Genomic DNA, 22,630 nt, shown 5'->3' on the forward strand with positions numbered 1-22,630 from the left:
ATATTTTTCAAAATTTAAAATAAATAAAGTCCTTCAGCTAGAGCAAGTGCCTAAAAAAAATTTTCTTCCCAAGGAGCACAATAATATTTTTCATATATATAAACCATACTGATATGCACAATTTCTCAGATAAAAATAAAAAGGCTAGGGGGCCATTTTGGCCACACAAAAATCAATACATACCATTGCAATACACATTAGAGATTACTGCGCCACTTCATAAAAAATAATCCATCAAAGAGAGGTTAAAGCAGTAAACAGCTGGCCCATAGCAGTTAAATTATGAAAAAAAATCCAGATCAACATTTCCATGGCATTAGTTTAATCACCGATTATTGCAAAAACAGTACTCAGATCAAATAATATTTGTAACCAATAACATAACTAAAATAGCAAAGGTAAGCATTTACACTGATCGAAACAATAACATAAAAACCGTTACAAGACTGTAATTGCATCTTTCAAATAAAAGAAGATGAGCCGAAAGAACCGAAACCATCCCAGCTAATGAAATCCGATAAAAAAAGAAACTGCGAATTGCCAAAATCCCAAGACCACTCACACTAAAAGTTTAAACTCAGCAAAAATAAAGGAAAACAGAGAAAGAATGGATGTCATCAAACATGCTCGTACTTTCCCAAAATATCAGACCATGAGAGTTGAGCTTCTATGCGTCCCAGGAAAAGAGGGTTGTCTTATAGGGCACAAAATCGAATACATAGTCCAAGGAAAGATCTTCAATTATTGTAAATTGGTGACTTCTCACATTATATGCTATGTTGAATTTTGTTGAATGATGATCTCTGTGTCTTCTTGAAATGAATAATCCGTCACTGTCTTGAAATGAATAATGTATCCCCCACCAAAAGAAGGGCCTCAAGTGTATTGCCAGGCTCATCCTTCAAATTTTGCAGGCCCGCCTTCACCACCAGCTCCCAATTCCTCATCTCTCTATTTAAAACCCACATTTTGAACTCTAAATCATGGTTTATATTGAAAACACAAACCCGGTCACCCCACAATTGGGTTTGCAAAAGGCATCCGCAACTGTAGAGCCGGATTCCCAGTTTTCCACAAGGATATGAGAGACCTTCCGGAGGTGGGATTGAATCCCATGATTTTAAGTTTAGGTCGAAAATCGCTAAATTTGGAATGGAGAGACATACGCCATAGCAGGTGCTCCCGGTACATACCATTCGTGTCGGGACCATTCTCGTACCACAAGGACTGAACTCAGGCATTGGGTCTTCAACTGTTTCCCAGCATCTGGTAAACGAGGAGAACAGGACTATCTCCATCTCCAAGGAGCACTTTTACGTGAGCACTGTGTCAATATCTTGAAACGACAGGAGATGGAAACTACAGGAGATGGGATCATAGCCGAGGCCAACAACAGCTCCTTCCTAAGCGCAATCTACAGGTCCCAGAATCACCCTGTACTTAAAAGTTGCAGGATTGCCGACGTAACACAATTGAGAGTTTCTATCATTGAAGCAGATTAAGCCGTTGCAGGTTGCGAGGCTGTTCACTGAGGCATCATCAGGCAGATGCTTCAGAAGTTGGGGCTGAGTATCATTGGGGTAGACTGACAAATATCGGGGCAGAGGAGGGATGTAGCAGATTCTTCTATCAGAGACAAAAAGAGGTAAGGTTTGAGAGATTGGGGAAGACGAGAGAGAGTGAGCAGTAGCGAAGGAAGGAGAGGAAAGGGTTGCATTCCATGATTTGGAGATTGCTTTGAAGTTGAGAATGGATTGAACGGGGAGTTGGGTAAGGATGTTGAGCATCAGGTCATCAGGAGAGCGCTACACATAGAACCTATCTCTCCTGCCTGTCCAGCAATCACGCAAGCAGGAAGATCACCAAAAGGTAATAATAATAATTATAATAATAATAATAATAATAATTATAATAATAATAATTATAATAATAATAATAATAATAATAATAATAATTATTATTATTATTATTTTTTATTTTTTTTGAGTTTATCTTTTAACTCAAGTAGAAGGTGCCCACGAATAATTAGGGGCAGTTGGATTTATTTGTTATACCATTTGGATAAAACGCTGGTTACGAAGCAAATCTTTTTTGATAATTAAGATTAAACAAATCTTTTTTTGGTAAGTGAGATTACGAGACAGGAGAGAGAGAAAATAGGTTGAAAATAATAAAATTAAATAGAAAAGTGTTTTCTTTTTTAGCCTATTTAGTCTATTTAACAGACATTTCCTTTCATTATAAATGGAGGTGAATGTAATTGTTTTGGATTTTTAGGGAATTTTTTTAATTTTTTTTGTAGATATTGAAAAAAAGCATATTTTTCAATTATTATTATCATTATTCTGATTTTATTTCTCTTAGTATCAAAGATCAAACTCTTTCTCTCTCTATCAATCTTTCATAGCGGTTATGGCTATGAAATCCACCCATTTTCTATATTTGAACCCCACGTACTGTCTTATTTGCCGTGCCACTCTCCTAAGAGAGAATAAAAATGAGCGTTTTTATTTATGAAAAAAGTTTATATAAAGATGCAACCTTATAATGTAAAACTACAAATGCATCTAAAAAATCTGTATGAAAAAGTAATTTTAATGTTGAGAAACCTTTTGATTGATCATTTCGATATTGAGATGTATGATCATGAAAAATAAAAAGATTTTAAGTTTCAGAAATAATGCATTTTACAACATATTATCTACACTATCCATTTTCAAGATTTTCATATATTTGTAGATCTACTTTGATTTATATCTAATTTTCAAATTTAAAATTTTATAATTAGATATAAAAATAAAGTATGAGATAATCCTAAAAACATTTTACATTAAATTATATACATGATAAAGTTTAAATTATATACATGATAAAGTTTGAAAAGTGGATCTTACCTCTACAGCTACGGATGCACGCCAACTGCACCCTTTATTTATTTCACTTTTTCCCTCTCTTATTTGGACTCTCTCTTCCTCTCCTACGTGGAAAGTCTATCCATTAAGGATTGGAACGAACTTATTTCACATGCTCTCTCCTAAAGCGTAGCTCTCGTTCCCAACGTAGGATTGCCCGACTCGGGAATGAAACTCGGATGCGGGTCGTCGGCTCGAGAAGCGATTTTACAAGACCCTTGTCTACTTATGTGTGTAGAACTCCAAATGACCATCATTAAATTTGACACGGATTTATAAAAAAGGTCAAATCTCACACTTATATAATAATTTTTCTAGGCGTGCCAACTTTAACGGTGATCCTTTAAAGTCCTACACATATGGGAGAGGGTCTTATAGGCTCATTCTCGAACTTTTTTAAAAAAATTTAAATATTGTAAAATATTGATATTTTTAATAGTTTATTATGAAAAAAAAGTTTATATAAGATTGTAACCTTAAAATGTTGAATTAATGAGGGACCTAAAAAATCCATTAGGTGTTTTAATGTTGAAAAGCCCTCTAATTGATCATCTCGTCATCAAGATGTATGATTATATAAAAAAAAATTTGGAGTCTCAGAAATAATGCATCTTGCAACACATTATTTAGACCATCAATTTTCAAGATTTTTATATGTTTATAGATCTACTTGATTTTAACCATTTTTTAAGTTTAAAATTTTATAATTAGATGTAAAAATAGAATTTCAAATAATCCTAAAAAATTTTTACACCAAAAGTACATATTATGATAAAATTTGGAGGTGCACCTTAATTGGATTGTTTAAGGTTGCAAACTTATAGAGATCGCACCCTTTTATTATTACCTAAAATTAACTTTAAACAAAGAATTGATAAAGAATAACTATTCAAATTACATTTTATGTAATTTTCTTTAAACTATAAAGATAAAAATTAATTTTCTTGGAAATTTAATGGTTAAAATCAAATTTCATAAAAATTTCCTAAATTTTCATCGATTTTCAATATTTTTACCATGATAAAATTGTATGAAAAAATAATAGTAATAACTTAACTTTCTTGAAAATTAATGCTTAAAATTAAAAGGATACACTTTCTATAAGGCCTAGGTTTTATGAAAACAATGTAAAGCCTCACTTCAAATATTCGTCCGGAAAGCACTTTGGGTTTTAGAATCTCCATTATGGCTGTAAAATCAAATTTCAAACACTGACTGTAAATTTTAAGCTAATAAATTGGTACAAATCTTGCATATCTGTGAACACTTATTTTTATGGCAAAGTGGATGGTCTAGATAATGTAATACAATGTACACTATTTCTTGATATTAAAATATTTTTTATTTTATTTTATTTACAACTATAATGATCAAGGTTGAGATTATGGATTTGAAATGGCAATATTTGGTGAGTTTTAAGATGAGGCTTTATTTATTTTGATAGGGCAGCAGCCCTATTAAAACATTTTCCAAATTAAAATTCTTCAGAATTACCTAAAAGATTTTCAATTATTTTTAATATTTTTACCATGATAAAAATTTTCAAAAATTTATTGCAAAGCTTAAATTTCCTTAAAATTTAAAGGTAAAAATTAATCTTTGGACTGCTGGTTGAACCACCAAACTCATTCTATTAAATAAGTTGATTCTTGCCCGATTGTAGATGGGATTTGTCACGCCCCAAGAATTTACTGATATTCTTGAGATGTGACAGTCAAAACATATATACATCTCTTGAGAGGACAAATTTACAGTGGCGAATTCTTACAAAGTAACAAAAGAAAGTTTAAGCACGACTACAGTATCTTCTAAAGTTAATCCTAACGAACATTCAAAATGAAACCGCAGTTATCCTGAAAAAAATGTTTACCATAATTTGATGAGTTTGGCTACTCAACAAGTGATCATCATAATCCTAAAAATAATCATGATTGAAAGATATCAATATTTTCAAAAAGTGATCTATTAACATAAATGCATTAACAGTTTCACTTTAAAAAAAGCATAATTAACTATAATCCGAATAATTGAAATGCATATAACATTTTAACGGCAGTGCATAATTCAAAGGATTTCACAAATTACCCTACTGGAGTCCTAAGTAGGTTACCTATATACCCCATCAGCGTTCTGCTGGGTCCACTTAATCCCTATCGGCGTCCCAGATAGGTCCACTTAATCCTTGCAGGTCCACTTATACCTCACCAGCGTACTGGATGAGTCCACTTAATCCCTACCGACGTCCCAAATAGGTCCACTTTTACCTCACCGGCGAACCGGATGAGTCCATTTGTATACTTAAAGTATTTCTAAATCTCTTTAAACATTCGAAAGCAGCAATATCATGTACTCAACATATCACTGAAATCATTAATATGAATTTCACTGAAACCATTAATAACAGTCACTTTCAATAACATTTCAAACATGCCCAGTGAAATATTTTGGGCTCAAATTTAGAAAGGTAGCAGTTCGTAAAGACATTCTAGCGTAATTGCCAATCTAATATGTATAGAAAAACTCTTATAAAAATTCAAGAATACGAAATCATCACAATTTATGGGATGTCAATTCGCAAATAAATATTTCATAGACAATGCTATAATCAATTGCAAAAATATCAGTTTTCAAATAATAAGACTGTCATTTGCACATGAATTTTACAATGTCTAATATTAAAAAATAGTAGAAAGAAATCTCACAATTTTACTAACAGCAGAAATATCACATTTATTTCTAATAATTTTATAATATCTAAATTTTTTTAACAATAGATAAGAAAAATAAATAAATTTATTTCTAAAAATTTACAGTATTTAAAATTTCTAACATAGATAAAATATCACAATTTTATTAAAAAGATTATTTTTCAAATTAATGAGGTCGCTTGCGCAAAAAATTTATCACGCCTAAAATTCATGATAATAAGCAGAAGTAATTATTTCATTTCATTTTTAAAAAGAACGGATTATTTTTCAAGATAATAAAGTCACTAACCTAGAATATTCAAGAGGAAGCTTCCGATAAAAATTCAGCTAGAGAGAAGAGCTCACTGCGTTTCGACTAGAGAGAGAAAGATCTCAAAAGATTTTTCTAAGGTAGAAGTCCTCACCTTTCCGAATTTAAATTCTTATAACATATTATTATATTATTTTATTAGGGTCCACCTCATATTTGAGGTGTTACCATAATATTATGCGAGAAACGATTAAGGCCCACGTCAACTAAGGGCGTGGTAAAAGAAAGGAAAAAGCTTAAACCAAATGCTCTTGAAGATAGTGATGGTCCTTAAGGACCATCATGCTCATGTGGACCATCACTTAATAAAAGTTTTTTTTCGCTTTTTTTTTTTTTTGAAATTTTAGGATTATTACATTCTTCCCCCTTGAAGAAATTTAGTCCTCTAAATTTGTGTACCTGATTACTGAAAAAGATAATGATATTTTTTTCAGATATCGTCTTCCCGTTCCCAAGTCGACTCCTCTCTTGAATGATACTGCCATAATATACGGACCAAAGGAATCTCCTTGTTGCGCAACACTTGTACCCTTCCATCCAGTATCAAAATTGGCTGCTCAATGAAGGATAGGTCCTTTCTGATCGGTAGAGGTTCATATTTCAAGATATGGGATGGGTCGGGCTGATATTTTCATAGTGATGATACATGGAAGACATTATGGACGTTTGCCAATTCGGGTGGTAAGACAAGTCTATAAGCGACACCTCCGATTCTTTTCAGGATTTCAAATGGTCCGATGTAACGTGGGCTCAGCTTTCCTTTCTTGTCAAATCTCATAATGCCTTTTATTGGTGAGATATTTAGGAAAACTCGATCACCTTCCTCAAATTCAAGATATCTCCTTCGATTATCGGCATAACTCTTTTGCCGACTCTGAGCTGTCCTGAGCCTTTCTCGAATTAATGCTATCTTATCTGTGGTTACCTGGACAATTTCTGGCCCCAAAAGCTTTTTTTCACCAACCTCGTACCAACAGATGGGTGACCTGCATTTCCTTCCGTACAGGGCTTCATATGGTGCCATCTGGATACTGGCTTGGAAGCTATTATTATAAGCAAACTCAATCAGGGGTAAATGGTCATCACAGCTTCCTGTAAAGTCAATGACACAAGCCCTCAGCATATCTTCCAAAGTTTGGATGGTCCTCGCCGATTTTCCATCAGTTTGGGGGTGAAAAGCAGTGTTAAAGGTGAGTCTCGTCCCCATGACTGACTGTAGCCTAGCCCAAAATTTAGAAGTAAACCGAGTATCCCTGTTCGATACAATGCTGATCGGAACTCCATGCAATCGCACTATATCCTTAATGTACAACTGGGCCAGTCGATCCAAAGTATGCGTCCTGTAAATCGGCAGAAAGTGGGTAGCTTTGGTCAGCCGGTCTATCACGTCTTGAATTTGTTCTAGGCAAGTCAGAGATAAAATCCATAGAGATGTGCTCCCACTTCCACTCTAGCACGGGTAAAGGCTGCAACAACCCAGCGGGCATGTTAGACACTTAGACACAAATAGTGCTACCTCTTTTTTCATATTATTCCACCAAAAGGTTTTCTTCAGGTCCTAATACATTTTAATACTTCCGGGATGTATTGTATAACGAGAATGATGTGCTTTTTCCAATATAGCTTTCTTCACACTCTCATCATTCGGGACACAAATCCGACCTTTGAATCTTAGTAAATCCTCACTACATATAGAGAATTCGTCTCTTTTTTTCAGCTTCACCTTTTTTACAATTGTTATAAGCAGAGGGTCTTTCTTTTGTGCCGATCGAATCTGTTCGATTAATTGGGGTTCTACCTTAATGTTGGCAATCATATTTACCACACCATTAATGGACGGAGCCGGATGCCAATCTACTTCCTCTAACAATCTCATTTCTTGGATCATTAGATGAGCTATGACTCCAGTAGATTTTCTACTTAGAGCGTCGTTCATAACGTTAGCTTTTCCTGAATGATAATGGATTGTACAATCATAATATTTTAAGAAATCCATCCATCTTATCTACTGTATATTTAAATCCTTTTGAGAGAAGAGGTATTTCAAGCTCTTATGATCCGTGTATATTTCGAATTACTCACCATATAGATAATGCCTCCACATTTTCAAAGCAAATACTATTGCAGCCCGTTCCAAATCATGAATTGGATATTTTTTCTCACATTCTTTCAACTGTCTGGAGGCATATGCCACTAGTTTCCCATATTGCATTAATACACATCCCAAGCCTTTATGTGAAGCATCACTATAAATCACAAATCCCCCACTCCCCTCAGGAATAGTTAAAATAAGTGCTGAAGTTAATCGAACTTTTAGTTCTTGAAAACTCTCATCACATTCACTTGTCAACTCAAATTTGACATTTTTCTGTGTCAATCGAGTCAATGGGGTTGCGATTCGAGAAAATCCTTCTACAAAGTTTCTGTAATATCCTGCCAATCCCAAAAAGCTTCAAAATTCAGTCACATTACTTGGTTGTTTCCAATTAACAACGGCTTCAACCTTTGAATGATCAACTGATAGACTTTCTTTTGATATGACATGTCTTAAAAATGTCACTTGTTCAAGCTAAAATTCACATTTACTAAGTTTGGCATACAATTTCTTTTCTCTTAATATTTGCAATACCATTCTTACATGTTGTTCATGTTCCTTCTGATTCTTGGAATAAATTAAAATATCATCGATGAATACCATAATAAATTTATCCAAAAAGGGCTTAAAGACCCGATTCATCAAATCCATAATGCAGCTGGTGCATTGGTTAATCCAAAAGGCATGACTAAAAGTTCATAATGGTCATACCTTGTTCTGAAAGCTGTCTTGGGAACAGCTTCACTTTTAATCTTAAGCTGATGGTATCTAAATCCAAGATCAATTTTTGAAAACATTTGTGATCCTTGTAATTGATCAAATAAATCATCAATTATAGGTAATTGATACTTATTTTTCACTGTCACTTGGTTCAACTGTTTATAATTGATACACAATCTCATGGTCCCATATTTCTTTTAACAAACAATACCGGAGCACCCCAAGGTGAAACACTGGGCCTGATAAAACCTTTATCTAATAATTCTTCCAATTGTTGTTTAAGTTCCTTAAGTTCTGTAGGTACCATTCTGTAAGGTGCCTTAGAAATTGGGGCTACCCCTAGCAATAATTCACTAGAGAATTCAATTTCCCTGCCAGACGGTAATTCTGGCAATTCTTCAGGAAAAACGGCGAGAAATTCTTGGATAACCGGAGTGGTATCCAAATTTATCTCTTCCTTTCTATCTTCTTTGATATAGGCATGAAAGCCTTGACACCCTTTTTGAAGGAGGTGATTAGCTCGAATACATGAGATTAAATATGATGAGGAGTCTTCTTTGGTACCATTAAAGTAAAATACTGGTTGATTTGGAATACTAAAAGTAACTATTTTCTTACAACAATCAATACTTGTATGGTATGCAGAAAGCCAATCTATACCTAAGATTACATCAAAATCTTGAATTTCTAGGAGTATTAAATCAACCAACAATTCCTTTTCTTCTATCTTCATTACATACGATTTGTAAATTATATTGGTGTCACTTGAATTTCCCATCGGTGTGGCTACCTCTGGAATGTATTCTAATTGTTTTGGTTCTATCTTTAAGTGGCATGCAAATTGTGGGGACACAAATGAACGAGTAGATCTAGGATGAATCAAAACACAAGCTACTTTTTGGAAGATAATAATAGTACCTTGGATCATTGATTTTTAGGCTTGAGCGTCTTGTTGGGTGATAGCAAATACTCTTCCTTTCATCTGAGGCTTTTGAGCTATCTCTCCTTGCGTTAGAAGCTGTTGCATCTATAAGCTATGACATTCTCTAATCTGGTGTCCCAATTTTCCATATTTAAAACAGGCTCCGGTATTCCAATAACAAGGGCTCGATCCATGGTTTTTCCCACATTTTTTACATGATTCTATTGGGCTTTGAAGTGGCAAGAGCCGTGGCTTCTTGTTTGCCCTTTCAAACTATTGTCGATTAGATGGTGTGAGTCCAACTTGACTTTTCTGATTTTTCGTCTTTTGGTAATCTTAAAAGTCTTTTTCGACAATTTGGACTCGATCCACTATTTCAGCATAAGTTCTCAATTTTAAGACTGATATTCTGCTTCTAGTAGCTGGCCTGAGACCCCTTTCAAATTTCTTTACCTTTTTTTTCCTCATTGTTAATCATATGTGGTGCAAACCTGGCCAATTCAGTAAACTTGGCCTCGTACTGTGCTACTGTCCGGTTCCCTCGGATTAATTCCAGAAATTCCATTTCTTTTTGGTCTTGAATAAAATTTGGGAAATACTTTTCATTAAATTCCTCTATAAATACTTCCCACGTCAAGGGTTTATTTCCTTTGACCAATACTCCTTTTGCCGTTCGCCACCAATGTTGTGCTTCACCTTCTAACATAAAAACTGTCAAGGCCACCTTCCTATCATCAAGACATTCCATTACCTCGAATATTTTCTCTAATTTTTCAGTGGGTTTACAACACCCTTAAAAGAAGGTGGGTTCAATTTCTTAAATTGTTCGATATTACTTCTACCATTTCCCGTAACTAACAACTTGGGTGGATTGTTGTTTTTCATCTGATGTTACATTAGTGCCACCATATTTTCCAAGGCTTTGAGAATTCCTTCCATATTAGCTTCAGCTATTCTAGATCTTGACTACGTCCCAGTCTGTACACACAATAAATGCGATTTTAAGTACGTTTCTTTTAAATTTCCTAAGAATCTTAAACATATTGCTCTGATACCATAAAATTGTCACGTCCCAAGAATTTACAATACTGATATTCTTGAGATGTGACAGTCAAAACATATATACATCTCTTGATAGGACAAATTTACAATGGCGAATTCTTACAAAGAAACAAAAAAAAGTTTAAGCACGACTACAATATCTTCCAAAGTTGATCTTGACGAACACTCAAAATGAAACCGTAGTTATCCTGAAAAAAATGTTTACCATAATTTGATGAGTTTGGCTACTCAGTAAGTGATCATCATAATCCTAAAAATAATCATGATTGAAAGATATCAATATTTTCAAAAAGAGATCTATTAACATAAATGTATTAACAGTTTCATTTTAAAAAATGCATAATTAACTATAATCTGAATAATTGAAATGCATATAACATTTTAACGGCAATTCATAATTTAGAGGATTTCACAAATTACCCTACTGGCGTCCCAAGTAGGTCACTTATATACCCCATCAACGTCCTGATGGGTCCACTTAATCCCTATCGGCGTCCCAGATAGATCCACTTAATCCTTGCAAGTCCACTTATACCTCACCGGCGTATCGGATGAGTCCACTTAATCCCTACTGGCATCTCAGATAGGTCCACTTATACCTTACCGGCAAACCGGATGAGTCCACTTGCATACTTAAAGTATTTCTAAATCTCTTTAAATATTCGAAAGCAGCAATATTATGTACTCAACATATCACTGAAATCATTAATATGAATTTCACTGAAACCATTAATAACAACCACTTTCAATAACATTTCAAAAATACCCAGTCAAATATTTTGGGCTCAAATTAAAAAAGGTAGTAGTTCGTAAAGACATTCTAGCATAATTGCCAATCTAATATGTATAGAAAAACTCTTATAGAAATTCAAGAATACGGAATCATCACAATTTATGGGATGTAAATTCGAAAATAAATATTTCACAGACAATGCTATAATCAATTGCAAAAATATCAGTTTTCAAATAATAAGACAGTCATTTGCACATGAATTTTACAATGTCTAAATGTTCAAAAACAGTAGAAAGAAATCTCACAATTTATTTCTAAAAATAAATAAATTTATTTCTAAAATAGACAAGAAAAATAAATAAATAGACAAGAAAAATAAGTAGACAAGAAAAATAAATAAATTTATTTCTAAAAATTTACAGCATTTAAAATTTTTAACATAGATAAAATATCACAATTTATATTAAAAAGATTATTTTTCAAATTAATGAGGTCGCTTGCGCATAAAATTTATCGCGCCTAAAATTCATTATCATAAGCAGAAGTAATTATTTCATTTCATTTTTAAAAAGAACGAATTATTTTTCAAGATAATAAAATCACTTACCTAAAACATTTGAGAGGAAGCTTCCGATAAAAATTCGGCTAGAGAGAGGAGCTCACTGCGTTTCGACTAGAGAGAAAAAAATCTCAAAAGTTTTTTTTAAGGTGGGAGTCTTCACCTTTCCGAATTTAAATTCTTATAACATATTATTATATTATTTTATTAGGCTCCACCTCATACCTGAGGTGTTACCATAATATTATGCGAAAAACAATTAACGCCCACGTCAACTAAGGACGTGGTAAAAGAAAACCAAAAAGCTTTTAAAGATAGTGATGGTCTCTAAGGACCATTACTTATTAAAAGTTTCAATTTTCTCGTGTTTTTTTTTTTTTTGAAATTTTAAGATTATTACAGGATTGCATATTATGAGATCATTTACCTTGCATACAATGTGAACACAATTGCTTCTGCACATTAGATGTCAAATTAATACAAATTTTGAAAAAAAATTTATTCAAACTTTGACAGCAGTCAATGACATACTCATAACCACCCGATTTAAAATATCTGAAGGACGAGTACTTGTACCCTTCTTATGTTAAAAAAAAACTCTCTTTGTATACTTTTTCCATTGTATATTTTATGGGTGTTGACAAAAAAGGCCCTATTGTGCCCTCCTTATGTTAAAAACTTCTTTCTATACTTTTTATATGGTATATTTTATGGGAATTGACAAAAAAAAGGCCCTAATTGAATAATATGCACAAATTGGGGATGCTTTAGGGAAAAATGGGGATATGAGTGTTACAAGTAAAGAAACATAGTTTTAATACTGCAAAAAATCAAAGCTTCAAAAATTGCTTAGTCAACTTGGAATCGCCAGAGTAACCAGCTCAAGCACGTCGCGCTTTTATTCCTACGTTGCCCTTTTATTTTCTTGTCATTTCACAAAATAAAAAGGCGGCATTTCACAAAAAAAAGAAAAATCAACTACAAAGACATTGAAAAAGCACAAGAACCTTTTCTTTTTCTATATTATAGACAGGTCAGTACCACACAGTCAGAAAAGCAAATTAGCCAAAACCTTGCGGATCACTTGGTATAAGAATTAAACTTGCAGATGTTATACGGGACCAAAAAAATCAAGGATCCGAGTAAAACCAAAATCCCTAAATATAGAATTATAGATAAAATATGGAAAAGTTTAAAATGAGACAATTTATCTTTGGTACAAAGTGGGCACAATTGAAAAAGAAATTAGATGGATGCATTTAATTTAATCTATTGATCAAGCTCAAACTTCAAAAAAAAAAAAAAAAAACCTCAAACTTTATGACACACCCAAGCTATCAAATTTCACAATGAATGTTTGTAAGTGATTGTGACCTCTTTGAATCAAAAGTATATGCTCTCATTGTATACAATCCCATAAAACATACACACATAAAACAAAAGAAAATAAAATAAAAGAAGTAGCATTCCTTTGTTAGAAAAATAACTAGTGTGACTCGCCACTTACAAGAAAAACAACCCCTAAAAATAACAAAACTATGATTATTCTCAAAGCTATATTTTGAACTTGAAAAGTTTATAAATAAATCGTGTTTTTTTTTTACATTAAAGATTAGTCCTATATATTTCATATTTTATAAGTAACTCTCCTTTTTTTAGAACATAAAGGGTGTTTTAATTCTATATCTTTTTCTACACATCATATTAAGGTCAAATATAATATGTCCATATACTTCTCACCATTACACAACATATAAAAATATTTAAAAATGTATTTATAATAAAAAATTACTAAACTACCCCTATACTATTAAATGTAGTGCGGTTAACTATATTTATTTTAAATTATTTTTTTAATACTTTTATAATTATATGATAGTGAGAAATATGGACATACCAAATTTCAAATAGATCTAAGATATAAAAAAATGATAAACTTAATATAAAATGGGTAATTATCAAATATTATTTTTTATTTTTTCAAAAAAATTAAAACATATTCAATTCCTTTGAAATCTATGTCCAAACCCATTCATGGGGGCTGTTTTTTTTTTTTGTTGCAAAAAGTACCCTTCATGGTTCAATTAAAACTAAACTGTGATGGTCTAAGCCTCTCAGGATCATAGCCTCTTGATGCCTACGGTCCTAAACACCATCAACAGTTCTAATAGAGACATGATGGTCCCAACAGATTTCATAGACGATCACAGTTCTAAAATGGGTGTTATTGACTATCATGGTTTTAATAAAACTGTGATGGTCCACACAGGTTCCTATGGAATCGTCACAAGTGCTCCCGAGGGATCAGCACACGGTTAGTGCCACACTGACAGTGATGACCTTATCATTGCATTAACAGTGCTGTGATACAACAGCTTATTGATGAGGCATCATGGCACCATTGGCGCCATCACTGCGGTGATGCCCTACGATACAGAGGGCATGTACTCAATCAAAAGATGAAGAGAAACTATTCGAGTTCAACATTAGAAAATAGAAGAAGAAAGGTTGGAAAATCTTCCTGCTATAAGAAAACACTTAAGATTGGCAGCCCAGGAAGCTATGAAGATTGTCCTGGCTAATTGAAATGATTAAAGTGAAACCCAGTCACAATAACATCATAGAAAAGGTGGGGAAAGAAGGAGAAGAAAAGCGGAGGAAGACCTCATTTGTATGGGCTTTTCTAATCTTCTATTAACAGCTAAGGGAAGACCTCAGCTCCAGCCAAAAAAATCAATTGAACAACAAGAATCACAAATCCCAATTATACGAACAACCCCAGGATCCAAGATATTTTAGAAATAAAATTCAACAATCGAAAAGAAACAACCAAGAACCATCAAACCAAAACTCAAATGCCAAAAAAGCATATGGCATATGGCATATGGCTACTACAAAATCAAAACTGAAAGGAGCAAAAATTATGTCAAGAACTGCAAAAATGGGGAAAAATAATATAGAGTACTTTTATGTGGATTTCTATTTGAATCGGGCATTCCCCATTCGAACAATGCAAAGAAATCATCACCATTTACATTGGGGAATTCGACTTTAAGCAATTCAACAACTCTCTCTTCTTGCAAGAAACATACAATTCCCTATTTGCCCTTGTTTTCTTTGGAGAAAAAGAAAAGCGGGTATGGATGTAGAGTTTGTGTTCTCAATAAATAGGACCTGATTATAAAATATGAAATATACATGACTATTTTTAAATATGAAAATACAAAGCAGGATTTATCTATAAATTTCCCTTTGAACTTTTAATGAGTCACACTAATCTTGAGTTTGTCTAGGGCCTGCTCTAATATACACCACATCAACCTGTTCAAAATAATTCCCTTTCACACTTCAATACATGGAATAATCATATAAAGTTGAACATCTCCCTTCATTTTTTTCACTATTTTAACAAATAATGCCCAAGTTTGAATTAGATCACCAACTACACTACAAAGACATATATTGCAATCTTACATATTCTTCCGGGATATAAGATTAGTCTTACATCCTAATTCACATAATTATAAACTTAAACGGACTCGTATGCATGGGGACCCACATTAGACTCTTCCATTAACAAATGCATTGCATACAACATAGAAATCCATCATCCCTTCCTTTGCATGGTGGAGATGAACCCGTCGGGTGAATGCATACTTTTTGAGGAAAATGGTTGTATGCCTCTCAGTTGTAACCAGGGCCTGAAAAATATGAACCTTACACTAGACAGCTAGGGGACTGATTTTGATTCACCTTGTCCGCATTGTGGGTGATTTTGGATTCGGACCGACGTATTGATTCAAGAGAAAAGAGTAGAAGAATCTGGGAAGCTGAGAGTTTCTATGATTCCTTGTACATGCCACATGCCACCAAACTAGGGAGCAGTTTGCTCCAGTGAAACAAGTCTAACCCCAAGTTGAACTCATTAGCAAGGACTTGCAAAAGTAAAGAAAATATAGGAAATAAGAACATGGAATATACTACAAAAAATTTCCCAACTTTTTTCACCCCAGTCTAAGTTGACTGGAACGTCCATTTGAAACAGGTCAAACATTTGTTTTGACCTCTTTAGCAAGGATTTATAAAAATAGAGAAAATATAGGAATAATAGTTGAGAAATATGGAATATATTAAAAAACATTACCCAACTTTTTTCACCCAGTTTAACTAGTCTAAATTGACTCGTGTGACCATTCAATATTGGTCCAACATATTTGCTTTGGCATGTTCCGACCAAACTCAATTTTTACTCTGGTGACTGGTCGGCTCTTGATTATTATGATTGTAACATTCTAGAGTCTTAAAATACCAAAAAAAAAAAAAAAACAACATTCAAGTGTTTTACCTTAAAAAAACAGTGCACCGTGAGAATACAAAGTATGGCAACACTTAAGAGATTTTCAGAAATTAGAAACTACCTACTTGTTAGGATGTGCTGGTTAAATCTACTTTAGGGAAGAAGTTTTGTTCTCAAGTCATGCCTTCGGCAATATGTTTTCACTTTTTAGTGTGTCATAGTTTTTTATAATTATTGTTCTTTAGGAATTGGGTTTGGACTTGAGTGCATCCAATAGACTTTGAGAGATAAGCAGTCAACTTATGAGTTTTGATATTGTAGTTGTCCAGAGTATACATGGGATATGTAGTGTATATGAGTTGAGTTTTGAAAAAAATTAAAAAGATACAAAAAAGATCTACTAAAATATGGAAAGCATATAAAGAATGATTAAAACAAAACACACTCAAATGAAGTTGAAAATTATTGAAAAAAATGGATTTTAAGAAACCGATTTGTGCCTAGAGGTATTTTTAATTTTTTTTGAAAAAGATGGGAAAATATAAAAGTGAGTCTTAATGACCAAAACAAATTTCATCTTTGCCATAATGTAAAGAATATTAAAAAATATTTTACAAACCAAATTCCTTATTTTTGGGATTTTATAAACATTTTTCTGATATATATATTTTTTAAATACTGGCCGATCACCAAAACCGCCCGAAATCGGAACTGGCCAGGGGCCGGTTATGATCTAACCGGGCGGTTACCGGTTAGATTGTCCGGTTTTTCTAACATTGCGTGAAAAAATAGTGAACCGGCCAAAAACCAGTCCGGATCAGTGAATCGGAGGTCTGGATCATTGTTTTACCATAGAGAATCGTCATTTTATTATACGGAACTACCGGTTCCTTTCTAGACTCAGCCGAATGGTTTTGTTATGGGAAGATATCTCTCTTAAAAAGAGATAGAGATGGACCACCTTTAAGGAGGTTATGGGAGACACGTCTAAATATGGTTGTTTATGGAAGACACTTCTAAATATAGTTGTTGTTCCTTGGCCCATATACAAAAGGGACAATTGTGGGAGAGTTTTGAATGACGCTCTCTCTTGAGTTTGTGTATGCCTCTTTTGTGGGAGCCTCTTCATTGCAGATGCCCTTCTCCTAGAGAGAAGAAGAGAGAAAGACAGGAGAAAGCCTCTGTAAAAGAAAAGAAATCTCCTAGAGAGAAGAAGAAGAGAGAAAGACAGGAGAAAGCCTCTGTAAAAGAAAAGAAGTCTCCTAGAGAGAAGAAGAAGAGAGAAAACAAGAGACAGCCTCTGTAAAAGAAAAGAAGCCTCCGGGCGAGAGAAGAAAACCTAGCCTATGAGAGAGAAGAACCTCGGAGAAGAAAACCTAGAGAGAGAAAGTCTCTATAAGAAAGTAGAGAGCCCATGAAAAGTTATTTCTTGGAAGACCATTGTACTTAAAAATTTTGAAATAGTTTTTCTTAAAAATTTAGGTACTTTCTCTCTAAAATTCATTTTCGAAATTTCAAATAAATAAAGTCCTTCTGCAAGAGCAAGTGCCTATATTTATCTTCTAATTTGTGCCCAAATTGCCTTTTATTAGACCATGAAAATCTCAATGTCTCAAATCATACCTAGTAGTGTAATTTTGGATCCTTAAAATCTGAATTAGTTTTTTTAACTCATAACCCCAACTTCAAACCTTCAAGGTCAGAGTTATGCGACGTATTATCAATTCGAACCTTGAAGGCATATTTTGGGGGTTTTCTTAGATACAAACCATGCCAAAATATAGGTTGCATTGAAAGTAAGAAGAAGAATGCCAAAATAAGAAGAATCCCAAAAGAGAGTTTTTACCCAACCGGTGTACCATGTACTTTGAAGCCAAGGAAACCAACAACCATTTATTCATTCATTATCCGGTCGCCTCCCTCCTCTGGAGTCTTATACTTCGCTTATTCCATTGGCAATGGGTTACCCCCAAATCTATCCCTCGGCTTTTTTCCTCCCCCCATCCCTGCCCTTGGTCCAAACCAGCCATTCTTCTATGGAAGGCATCCATCTTTACACTTATATGGGTAGTGTGGAATGAGATCAATCACAAGATTTTCCTCAGCCAGTACTCCACTCTGCTGTTCTGTTAGACAAGATCAAATTACTGGTGAATTTTTGGGCCTCCAACCAGTAGATCTTCAAAGAAATTCACAATTCGGCCTTCCACCAAGATTGGCTACCACTCCTACACCTGTCTCACTCTAGGGTCATCAAGCCTCTTGCTGGAAGCCCCCTAATCCTGGTGCTATCAAATTGAATTTAGATGGGTGCTCCCTTGGCAACCCCAGACCTGCCAACATCAGCGGCCTTTTGAGGAACCATGAAGGTCATACCCTGCTTTCCGATCAGACACTTCAACTCCCAATCGGCTGAAGCCCATGCACTGCTCGAAGGCCTTAGACTCTGCAACTGTAGTTGGTCCTTTATCATCATCATTGAAGGTGACTCAAGCAATGTAATTCGATGGGTCTTTGCCTCCACCCTCTAATCCTGAGACCTAGTGTGTATGTTTGAAGAAATTCCCTACCTCTGCCTAGGCTTCTCAATATTTTGGAGACATGTTTGGCATGAATGCAATTCACATGTTCACTCACTTACAAAGAAAGTGCTAATACTCTAGTGAATGAGTAATTTTTTGCAGCCTCAGTCACTACTTTAGTCTGGTCGAATGCAATGCCATCTTCTCTGTTAAACCCTACGATATTTTGTACAGGGATCCCTCCTGGGAAGCCTAATTTTTTTAATGTATATTGGCCCTGTTTCCTTAGGATGATATTTTTGGATATTATAAAATGTTAAATTTTCTACAAAAGAGAAAAAGCCAGAAAAGAAAGGCTCATTGAGGTATCGGGAATGGGATTTGTACTTATAGTGGTTCCTTAATCCATATATACTCTAGTAACGAAGTTGATTTAAGGAATCATAGCTCTAAAAGTCTTCATTCTTTAAAATATTATCAGTGTTTCAACTGACCCATGTGTAGAACTTTGGGAGGTTAGGGCATAGGTTCCCCTAGTGGATTGAGTCTGGAAGCACACCCAAATTTGATATTAGCTAGTTTGCGAGATTCGTTTCACTTTGGAAAATTATCTTGAATTTCAAAGAGGTGGCAGAGCTAGACAATAAAATTCAAAGGAGATGGGTTGTATGGACACCACACTCGAAAAGTGTTTTAAACTTAATTTTGATGGAAGGTTGTCAAGGAATCCCGGTATTGCAGGTACAAAAAGATTAGTAAGAGACCACAAGGGTCATATTTTGTTATCCTACTCAAGACCACGTGGTGTGGTCACAGCTAATGAAGCTGAAGTTTGAGCCCTTTAGGAAGGGCTAAAGCTACTTTCTTAGAGCAAATAGACTAGATCCTTAAGATAAAGGACAAATATTACTAGGGACAGATTGAGAGTGTCAAAAAAGAGATACCTTCTACATATATGGCTGGTCACACGAAAGTGAAATACCCAACTAGAGTATCTTTTTGTCCTTTTTCTTTTTGATGATTAACGTTGCACCGAAATGAGAAACTAATTGCAGAAGTGAGGCATATCTAGGTTTAGTAGATTACCAAATGAACATGAATCACTGATGTTCCTGTTAGGAGGTGAGAGCACAGAACCACAAATGGAACTAGAACAGGAAATAAGATTATTATGTGGAGTCTATGTAAAACTTTGTGTAGGCAGTTACCAATACAACCAAATGCTTCATCAAGTTATTACTCTTCTGATAATTCTAATTGTCAAGCTCAAACAAGATGGATAGGCATCCAAGCTTGTGGATGTCAATTTTGTATTCCTTGTTCATATGTTACGTCTTATTCAAGATAGTGGCCATGACTTACAAAATGCACAAAAATCAACAATGTAATCTCTAAACATGAAGATGCAAGAGATGAAACAAGAAGCTCACTCTGGTATCCTTGGCAGGCAAATCTTCCAGGGCATCTTGAACCAATGATGGGGTGTACAGAGTGGGATAAATACTCTACTAAGTTGAATTCTAAGCATAAACCCTGAGAAGTCTTAAGTAATCATAATCTTATTCTTAGAAAATAAATTCTTACCGGCATACAAATGGTTCATCGAGGCATTTTCAGCCCACATGCAAGTCATAGTCAACAGTCATCCTAAATAAATTTATTTCCATGTTTCAAAGAATAATTTCTTGAAACAATATCTAGATTTATTTGACTGCAACTATATTCAACAAAGATAATTCCACATTTCTTTGTAGTGACATATCAAATCAAGTTGCTTTAAATATTTGGTTCACTAAGCCATAGATATTTTAGAGTCATTGTCAGTGAACAATTAGAAATAAAAAGCGCCAAATGCAATGAAGAAAAATCCAGATCAACATTTCCATGGCTTTAGATTAATCACCGATAATTGCAAAAACGGTACTTAATTCCAATAATATTTGTAACAAACTTAGCTACCCAAAATATATTTGGATTTGCAATCAAATTGGAGTGATGTTTTTAACATGGTTGTGTAACTGAAATAGCTAGGAAGGTGAGCAAGCTGATTTAACTAAAATAACTAAAAACCAAAGGTAAGCAAGCTGATTTACACTGATCGAAACAATAGCATAAAAGCAGTTATAATCCTGCAATTGCATCTTTGAAATGAAAGAAGACAAGCTGAAAGACAACCCAAACCAGCCCAACTAATGAAATCCAATAAAACAAACTGTGAATTGCCTAAATCCCAAGACCACTCACACTAAAGGCTTTAATTCAGCAAAAGAGAGGAAAACAGAGAGAATGGATGTCATCAAACCATGCTCGAAAATTACCAGAGTTGAGCCTCTATGCTTCCCAGGATAAGAGGGCTGTCTTATGGGGCACAAGATCGAATGCAAGGCCCAAGGAAAGACCTTCAATTATTGTAAATTGTTGACTTCTCACTTATGTTGATTTTTCTTGAAGGACGACATGTGTGTCTTATTGAAGTGATGAATCTGGCCTTGTCCCTGTGTCTTGAAATGAAGAATGTGTCGCTCAGCAAGACAAGGGCCTCAAGTCTATTGTGAGGCTCATCCTTCAAATTTTGCAGGTCCGCCTTCACCACCAGCTCCCAATTCCTCATCTCTCTATCTAAAACCCACATTTTCAGCTCTAAATCATGGTTTATATGGAAAACACAAACCCGGTCACCCCACATTTGGGTTCTCAAAAGGCATCCACAACTGTGGATACGGGGCCGTCCCGGTTCTCTGCAAGGATACGAGAGACCCTCTGGAGGTGGGATTGAATCCCATGATTTTGTGTTTAGGTCGAAAGCCCCTAAATTTGGACCGGAGCGAAATAAGCCATAGCAGGTGCTCCCGTACATGCGATTGGACTCTCGCCACAAGGACGCATGGGGTCTTCGACTGTTTCCCAGCACCTGGTAAGCGAGGAGAACAGGCACCATTGCCAAAAGAGGTCCCTTCGAGGTGAGCAACATATCAATATCTTGAAACTAAAGGAGTTGCAGGATTGCCAACGTAATACGATCGAGAGGTTCCGTCATAGAAGCAGATTAAGCCGTTGCAGGTTGCGAGGCCGTCCACTGAGGCATCATCAGGCAGATGGTTCAGAAGTTGGGGCTGAGTATCATTGGGGTCGACAGACAAACATCAGGGCCGAAGAGGGATGTAGCAGATTCTTCTATTGCGGACGAAAAGAGGAAAGGTTGGAGAGATTGGGGAAGAGGAGCGAGAGTGAGCAGTGGCGAAGGAACGAGAGGAGAGGGTTTCATTCCATGATTTGGAGATGACTTTGAAGTTGAGAATGGATTGAACGGGGAGTTGGGTGAGGATCTTGAGCATCAGTTCATCAGGGAGAGCGCAACAGAGAGAACCCATCTCCCCACCCTGTCCACCAAGCAAGCAAGCAGGAAGATCAAACTCTTTCTTTCTCTCTCTAGAAATCTTCAACCTCTTTCTCTCTCTACAAATCTTCTCTAACCTGTTGTGGCTCTTCAATGAAACCTACCCAACTGCTATATTTGAGCTCCACTCCCTTTCTCTCTCTCTTATTTGCTATTTCCCACATTTGGGGCCGCGAGAACCTCGGACTTGTAGTATTGCAGCTGGTCGGGTCTGTCTTGACACAGGCTCAAACCCCAATAGTATTTGGGTCTTCGTTTTGTAGTAAGATCGGACCCATCGGGTCTAAAAGAGCCTACCTGTACCTGACAGGTACCGGGTCTGATCGGGTGGATAGCCACACTCCCTACTAGTTTTTTTTAGCTTTAAAATTTTTTTTTACTGTCACGTACCTA

The 22,630-nt window shown here is 35.0% G+C and overlaps 1 long non-coding RNA gene across 2 annotated transcripts; it reads right to left on the reverse strand.

The window, feature by feature from the left end:
- Positions 1 to 353: 353 nt before the first annotated feature.
- LOC148783527 (uncharacterized) lies at positions 354 to 22,397 on the reverse strand. Of its 2 annotated transcripts, none has more exons than XR_016050407.1 (2): positions 21,159 to 22,352; positions 354 to 1,831 (listed from the first exon to the last, which is right to left on the reverse strand). It is a non-coding gene; the product is annotated as an uncharacterized LOC148783527 (long non-coding RNA). The 2 variants fall into 2 exon arrangements; XR_016050406.1 differs by lacking the exon at positions 354 to 1,831 and adding an exon at positions 10,662 to 10,917 and having other exon boundaries at positions 21,159 to 22,397.
- Between the last annotated feature and the right edge of the window lie 233 nt (positions 22,398 to 22,630).

Source organism: Amborella trichopoda, chromosome 1, assembly GCF_054954075.1.
Source record: "Amborella trichopoda isolate Santa Cruz 75 chromosome 1, AtrichopodaSantaCruz75HAP2 v2.0, whole genome shotgun sequence".
Lineage (NCBI taxonomy): Eukaryota > Viridiplantae > Streptophyta > Magnoliopsida > Amborellales > Amborellaceae > Amborella > Amborella trichopoda.